The sequence below is a fragment of the Delphinus delphis genome, chromosome 11 (assembly GCF_949987515.2).
Source record: "Delphinus delphis chromosome 11, mDelDel1.2, whole genome shotgun sequence".
Classification (NCBI taxonomy): Eukaryota; Metazoa; Chordata; class Mammalia; order Artiodactyla; family Delphinidae; genus Delphinus; species Delphinus delphis.
Genome location: NC_082693.1, coordinates 90,382,495 through 90,390,880, shown reverse-complemented (window position 1 = coordinate 90,390,880; position 8,386 = coordinate 90,382,495). Strand labels below are relative to the sequence as shown.

Below are 8,386 nucleotides of genomic sequence, written 5' to 3'. Positions count from 1 at the left end.
CTATTATGAGAATAACGCTTCAGCTGAGTGCTACTGGAGAGTCTGAAGGTCATGGAAAGGTAAGTCCCAGCAGTTTGGATCTCAAGGCCAGACCCAGATGTTCTCACGGCTTTGGTCAAGGGTGGAGGAAGGCTGGGGAAGGAGTGTTCTGGATGACTAGGGAAAATGCAGCAAATTCTGCTACTAGGAATCCATCACCCGACAGGCCAGGTGTTTGGACACCTGCTAATGTGCTTACCAAAGGGTGTTTTTGTTTGTTTGTTTGTTTTGTTTTGGCTGCATTGGGTCTTCGTTGCTGCGTGCAGAATTTCTCTAGTTGTGGCAAGCGGGGGCTACTCTTCGTTGTGGTATGTGGGCTTCTCATTGCGGTGGCTTCTCTTGTTGCGGAGCACGGGCTCTAAGCACGCAGGCTCAGTAGTTGTGGCGTGAGGGCTTAGTTGTTCTGTGGCATGTGGGATCTTCCTGGACCAGGGCTCGAACCCGTGTCCCCTGCACTGGGAGACGGATTCTTAACCACTGCTCCACCTGGGAAGTCCCTTACCAAAGTTTTTTTTTTTTTTTTTTTGCGGTACGCGGGCCTCTCACTGTTGTGGCCTCTCCCGTTGTGGAGCACAGGCTCCAGATGCGCAGGCCCAGCGACCATGGCTCACGGGCCCAGCCCCTCCGCAGCACGTGGGATCTTCCCGGACCGGGGCACGAACCCGTGTCCCCTGCATCGGCAGGCAGACTCTCAACCACTGAGCCACCAGGGAAGCCCACCAAAGGTTTTTTGTTTACTTTCCTAAGGGATTTTTTTTAGGAGAATGTGTGAATCCTTTTTTTTTTTTCTTTTTTTTTTTTTGGTACATCTCCAAATGCAAATGGAGGCAAATGAGGTTGCATGATCAATTCTTCAGCCAACTTTGCTGGAACACATTTTTATGTTTCATATTATGAAGATGGTGACAGCATAGCAACAAAATGTGGGTATTAACAATCAGATTTCCTTCCTTCCTCCTTCCTTCCTTCAAATACCAAGTGCAAAGTCTGTGCCAGGCGCTGTTCTAGATGCTGTGATTTTGGCAGTTGGTGTATCAGCCCAATCCCTGCCCTCACAAAACTCACGTTCTGGTACATTCCCCCCTAGACATCACTTTCCTATGATTACATTTCCAAACCAGTTTTTTCCATCATCTCCTCCCAAGCCTGTGGCTCAGAGAGTAGCCAGCGTATTTCTTCTCCAGTCATCTCGGTCCAAAAAGCTTTAACAATGCCCTGGGAAAGTGGACTATCTAATTATAATATTTGGAAGTTAAAAAAGCAAGGTTAGAATACTTCAAAAATCTTAACGTCTCAAAAATGTCACATCACTTTTGTCTAAGGACTTTATCCAAACAATTAAACTATGATAATATTCAATGCCAACTAGGACGTAGTAAAACTGGTCATCTCTTAGGTTACTGGTGACAAAGTAGATTGGTGAAGAACTTTTGAAATTTTGATATTAAGTCACAAAAGCCTTTTGGTAATCATCCAATAAGCTAACGACAGGCATAAAGAAGATCAGAGCCATGTCATTTATAATACTGTAAACCGGAAAGCAAGTGAGTAATCATTCCATCCAGCCCTCTACCGGCTGTAATTCTGGCAGATTGCCCAGTCTCTAGAAAGCCTTCCTAGAGATGAGGAGATCATTAGTTGGTTAATTGTTTGTTTTAACCAGACAGGTGAAGGGTAGCAGAACACGACACCCCAAAACATGCTGCTTTGGTTACTTGATTATTGATTATTTTGAGCTCAGCACATGAATAAATACATGCAGAGAGGGGCTTTCTCTGAACTCCCCTTATCTGCCTAAAGACAGATCCTCCAAAAGAAACTCAATTGTCATAGATTCGGCTCCCCAGGAGTTTCATCAACCAGGGAAAATTGACTCTTATCACAGGAGGGGAGAGAAGAAGGCAATCCCACACCCAGAGAATCTTTGTCACAAACTATCACATCTCCCACCTATTCTTCTAAGGACCCATTCAACATTCCTAAAAATCATTTACTCTCCCCTAAGAGGTCTACTTCCCCCATCCCCTTTCCCTATTAAAATGGAATTTAAGACTGAATTCCAAGCCACCTTGAGGAGTTACTCATTTTCCCCTGGGTATCTCATATGTGCATGAAGTATACGTGTTAATAAACTTCTGTCTGTTTTTCTCTGGTTAATCTGCCTTTTATTACCAGGGTTTCAGCCAAGAATGCAGAAAAGTAGACGGCAAATTATTTTTTCCTTCCCAGCACAGGCAGCATTGCACAGTTACCCTCGGTTAAAGATTCTTTCTTCTGTTGCAGCTTCTTTTGTTGCTCAAAAATCACTTTAGGGCTTCCATGGTGGCGCAGTGGTTGAGAGTCTGCCTGCCGATGCAGGGGACACGGGTTCGAGCCCCGGTCCGGGAAGATCCCACATACCGCGGAGCGGCTGGGCCCGTGAGCCATGGCCGCTGAGCCTGCGCGTCCGGAGCCTGTGCTCCACAATGGGAGAGGCCACAACAGTGAGAGGCCCGCGTACCGCAAAAAAAAAAACAAAAAACAAAACAAAAAAAAATCACTTTAAATATATTTTCATTAAAATTTGACAAATATCACCCCCAATATCACCACAACATATCTCTCGATTTTATTCACTTACCTCCAGTTGTTTTTCCAATGTATACTCTTTTTCGCATGGCTTTTATTACATACTTATCATAGTGTGTCTTACTTTTAAAATGTAGTATTATAAGACAAGTATTTTTCATATTGCTACACAGTTGTCATAAGGATTTTTTTTTTTTTTTTTTTTTTTGCGGTACGCGGGCCTCTCACTGTTGTGGCCTCTCCCATTGTGGAGCACAGGCTCCGGACGCGCAGGCTCAGCGGCCATGGCTCACGGGCCCAGCCGCTCTGCGGCATGTGGGATCTTCCCGCACCGGGGCACGAACCCGCATCCCCTGCATCGGCAGGCGGACTCTCAACCACTGCGTCACCAGGGAAGCCCAAGGTTATTTTTGATGACTCTATGCCATTTCATCAAGAGGGGATGTACCTTCGTGTTTATAGAAACACTCCCTTATGGTGGCACGTTGGGGTCTTCATGTTTCTGTCGCCCTTATGAGTCCTTCATATAACGGCACCAACTTGTTCTGGTTGCTGCCTGCACTCTGATCAGCGATCAGCTCCATGCCCCGCTCTGTTCTCTGGCTTCGTGCAGTTCTTTGCAGAGGATCTCCCACACAGGGGCTGGGGGCTACTTATCTTTCTAGTTAACTTGATGAAGGAAGTTACTTGCTGTTGCATTTGCAGATGGGGACCATTGAGAAGGTCTGAAGATATATCCTGATAAATCTAGCAACACCGTATGGCCTCCCAGGGCTTCTGGTTTTCATTTTTCTTTTAAGTAAAATTTGTTACCTCTTTGCATTTCGTGCCAACATTATTTCCTTGATACCTTAAATTGTTTTGAGGCGATTATGAATAATATAATGCTGTGTTTTCTAACTTGTTTTTTACTCAATAGAAATATTATTCATTTTTAATACTTCCCTTTTGTTTCGCTGAATTTTTCCTAATTGTAATAGCTATGAAATGAATATTTCATGAACACCTAATGCTGGTTTTCTTTCCTGTTTTTTCAGTACTTATTTTTCTTATTTTGGTTCCATACTTTATTGCATTAGCTTGAATTCTTAAATTATTTAATTTTATGAAATTGACTTCCAGTATTGTCAGCAGCTAGTTTACAAAAACCACTTCTCTTCATGAAAAGGCATTATGTTTTATTCCTAGATTTAAATATTTTATTAGGATTAGGTGCTGAATTTTCCGACTCTAATGAGATGGTCATAATTTTCCTTTTTTATTTATCCCATGAATATAGTATATTATGTGCCTAAATTTCCGTGTATCAAATTATCCTTATATTTCATGGAAACCCCAACTTGGTCACTGTAGAATTTTGCATCAGTATGTTGTAGATTTATACTTTCTATTAGTGTGTTCAGTGTGTTCATCTTAGAGCCACAAATGATAAAGAGCTATAGTTGTCTTTCCTTGTAATCAAGGTTTATTATTAGTGTTATATTTGCTTCACAGAATAAACTCAGTAGCATATTGTGTTTTCTATTTCTGGGACAATTTATGTAGCATCAAAATTGCTTATTTTCTGAAAGCTTAAAAAACGTACAGATTTCCTTACATTTGCCGCATCTTCATGGGATGCTTTTGATTTTTTTAAGTTGTTAATGTGAGTCATAAACGTGACTTCATTTCTCTTCCCCACTCCTGAAAAATGGCTCTCCCAGCCCACCTCCACGCCTATTCTTTTTTGAAGACTTGAGAAGTAATAACAAACCCTTGACATTTCAAACTGCACTTGGTTCTCATTTTCTGTAAACAGGTATCTCTCCTGTCCTTTGAAAAGGCGTTTCACAGAAGTTGAAATACAATGGCCAGTAAATATATGAAAAGATACTTAACATCATTAGTAGCCAGTAAATGCAAATTTAGACCTCAGCAAGACACCACTTCTTTGATCATTTTGGCAAAAGTAAAAAGAATGAAAGCATCCTATGTTGCTGAGAAAGAAAGAGGGGCGTGTCCACCCTCAGACACTTGGTTGGATATAAAACGATATAACTTCTGGAAGGATGATGTGGAGTATCTCACAACATAAAAAGTACCTATGCCTGAAACTCAATACCCTCCCTCTAGAAATTCATCCTACAATGACATGTACACAGAGAAACACATGTAAAGATGTTCACCAGTTCCTTGAAGTGGTAAAAAGAATGGAAGCAATCTGAAATATCCGTGCAGGGGGACTGTTTACATTAAAAGACATCAGTATTAAATAAATGCTTATGTATGTCTATTTATTTGTTTATTTATTTTTGGCTGTGTTGGGTCTTCGTTGCAGTGTGCGGGCTTTCTCTAGTTGCTGTGAGCAGGTGCTACTCTTCGTTATGGTGTGCGGGCTTCTCATTGCTGTGGCTTCTCTTGTTGCAGAGCATGGGCTCTAAGTGCATGAGCTTCAGTAGTTGTGGCTCAAGGGCTCTAGCGCACAGGCTCAGTAGTTGTGGCACACGGGCTTAGTTGCTCCACAGCATGTGGGATCTTCCCGGACGAGGGCTTGAACCCATGTCGCCTGCATTGGCAGGTGGATTCTTAACCACTGCACCACCAGGGAAGCCCCAGAATAAAAGCTTATGGACGTGAAAAAGAACAAGGCAAATCTATATGAACTGACTTGGAAAGAGACACAGGATATATTAAGTAAAAGAAAAAATGTTGAAGAATATGATCTCGATTTTTTTTTTTTTAAGTATTGAACATGTGGCAAAAGACTAGGGGGAAATTCTGGAAGGAGATACAGCTGAGCAGGCTCAGCCTGGGGAAGGTTGCCAGGAGGGAAGACCCACACCTGTACCTTTCACTCATCTGTCTTATTGAAATTTGTTGCAAGAATCATGTGCTGATCTCATAATAAAGACCAATATGGTAAAAAAAAAAAAAAAAAGCGATATCTTTATGACTCACTCTTTTCGCATTATAAAATCTCCAACTTGGATAAAATTCATTTAGTGCAAGGAACACTGCTGAGCACCTAGTAAGACAAACAAAGGTTGGATAAATTGTTGTTAAATATTAATATTGTCATCTATTTAAAAATTTGTATGTGACAAGTTTTTCTAACCTGTTATTTTGGCCTTTTGTGGCATTTTATTTCAGGATAGCTCTTGTAGGCAGAAAATTATTCCAATCTACTTTTCACCCAGTTTGATACTCTTTACTTATTAATGCTATTAATATTAATTATTATTATTTATGGTCATAATTGTTCCACTTTGATTCACGTCACCCTACTTGAGGAATTCTGCTTTTTATTTCTTTACTCTCTTTTTATATTCTTCACAGGCAGGCATGGTGAATAGATTTCAGCATGGCTGCGCAGAACAGCTTCTGGAAGGTAGAAATGTCTCTGCTTTCTTATCTACATGTACCTGATAAATGACAGCTACTGGGGACATATTAGAATAAGGGCTCCTAGTTCATGATACTATGTTTTTTATGTTTAGAATCATGATTGACTCTCTCTCCTGTCCTGGCTCAGAATAGATCTTGGGGAGAGAACTCTATTTTATTTTGGGGAAGAGGGGAGTGGGGAGTGAATAGGACTAAGGCAGAGAAAGAGCAGAATCAAGTCAAAGGATGGGGGTGGGAGACCCATTGCACTGAGGCGGTGGTGCTGGGTCTCCAGGAGATGAGCCGTTTCCTTACCGTTTTTTGTTTTTTGTTTTTGTTCTTTTTTTGCAGTACACGGGCCTCTCACTGTTGTGGCCTCTCCCGTTGCGGAGCACAGGCTCCGGACGCGCAGGCTCAGCGGCCATGGCTCACGGACCCAGCCGCTCCGCGGCATGTGGGATCTTCCCGGACCAGGGCACGATCCCGCGTCCCCTGCATCGGCAGGCGGACTCTCCGTCACTGCACCACCAGGGAAGCCCTCCTTACCGTTTTAATAAATATCCTCTGAGACGTTTGTGATTTATACGTAGGAGTAGAGGTGAAATAGAACCCTGACTGTGTTTCACCCCTTTCCCAGCTAGTTTCAGGAGTCATCCTGTTTCCTGTTCCATCACATTTCTGCAGCTACAACGTATCTTCTGCTGGGAAAGCTCAGAATATCCCACTACCTGGGAAGAAGCTTGCTTTGCTTCAGTTCTCCCAAAGAAGGCATCAATCATACTCCTCTGGCTTAGACTCCCTGACACTGAGGGGCCACATCTGGCCCCGGCAGTGGCCACTCAGGCCCGCACACAAACGCGGGGAACCCTATCTCTCCGCTTCCTCCTCCATCCTCGAGGAGTGGCTGCTGGCTGAGCGTCTCTGCCTCGCGCCCTCATCTCTCCTCCCTCCCTTCCCCATTCACCAGCTGGAGGCCAGTGCACTCCTGGAACCCGGGCTTGGGCTTGGAGTGAAGGAGAGGCTCTCTTGGACTGAAACCACATAATTAAATCCATTTTGCTAGAGACTCTGCTCTGCAGATTCAGGTCCAAACCAGGAGAAGAGGATGTGATTTCTGCTTTCCCTCTGCCATTGTCTCTTGTGCTAATACCTCCGTCAAGGACCACTGAGTAAGGAGGTATGGCTGGACCAAGGCCAAGTTCAGGCACTGCTGGGGGGTCCTGACTGCACAACCAGGTGATATCCTCCAAACTGACCACAGCAGGCTGCCAGCTGAGAGTCGCAGGAGCCAGAGGGGGTAACAGAGATGTTGCATTCTGCTCTGAATAGACATTCTGATTTGGGGTTCATAAAATATGGTCCCTGTAGCTAAGGGACCCAGGATGAGATGTCTGTAATTGTAGGAAGGTCTCATGGGAAATAAGGCAGGCATGGGACATCAGACCCTCACCTTCACTTTAGGAGCTGGGATCACTCACAACAAGGGCCCGAGTCACTCCCCAATCCCCAGTGTCACCAGCTGTAGGTCAAGACAGTGCACTGTGGTCAAAAGAATTTGCCGAGGAAAGGGGAGGGTTTCCTGGGTGGATTCCAGTTGGGGCTGTAGTCATGGTGCTTCCGAGGGCTCCTGGGCACTTCTCTCTCTACAGATGACAAGGGGTGCTGGACCAGAAGAGATGCAGCTTCACCCCGTAAAGGAGAAAACAGACCCCATAGTCATTCAGAGAGGCCGTGGCTTCAGACAGAGCTGAGACCTAGTGACTCAGGCCTGGGAGTTCACATGAAACTCATGGAAGACGGTGAACTTAGAAGGGGAAAGAGTGCTGAGGATGGAACCCTGGGGAAGGGAACTGAGGAACAAAAGGCACCTTTTAAAGACTCTGAAAGGAAGTTGCCCAAGAGGCAGGATGGTGACGCTCAGAAAGTTTTGCAAGAACTTCTGGTGTAAAGTTATCAGTGTCTCTTCTCTTAGCAATTATCCAAAGCAACAAAGAAACGATACAGGCACCATCTATTAGAAATTAGGGAAACTAGGTAAAAGAGATTAAAAGGATGCCAAAAGCAATGGGAAGGATCAGGGTTTGGGGAGAAAAGGGGAGAGGATGCTGATAATTGCAGATTTCAGAAAAAGCGGGCGATGAGTTCAGATTTCAGGAAAAAATGTGTCTCTTCAAGAGGAGGGAATTCCCACAGTGCAAAACTAAAATCCCCCCTGCTTTTTTGGCTGTGCCACTTGTAGGATCTTAGTTCCCTGACCAGGGACTGAACCCAGGCCACGGCAGTGAAAGCCCCGAGTCCTAACCACTGGTCCACCAGGGAATCCCCTAAAATCCTTTTTTTAAAAAATAGTAAGAATAAAGTTCTCACTGAATCTGGATTGGTTCCAAGAAGCACTGAAGATAAGACTAAATGAGGA

The 8,386-nt window shown here is 43.9% G+C and overlaps 1 long non-coding RNA gene across 1 annotated transcript; it reads left to right on the top strand.

The window, feature by feature from the left end:
• On the top strand, positions 1–6,533 carry LOC132433316 (uncharacterized). The gene is made up of 3 exons (XR_009521118.1): positions 1–59; positions 5,923–5,974; positions 6,322–6,533. It is a non-coding gene; the product is annotated as an uncharacterized lncRNA (long non-coding RNA).
• The last annotated feature ends 1,853 nt before the right edge of the window (positions 6,534–8,386 follow it).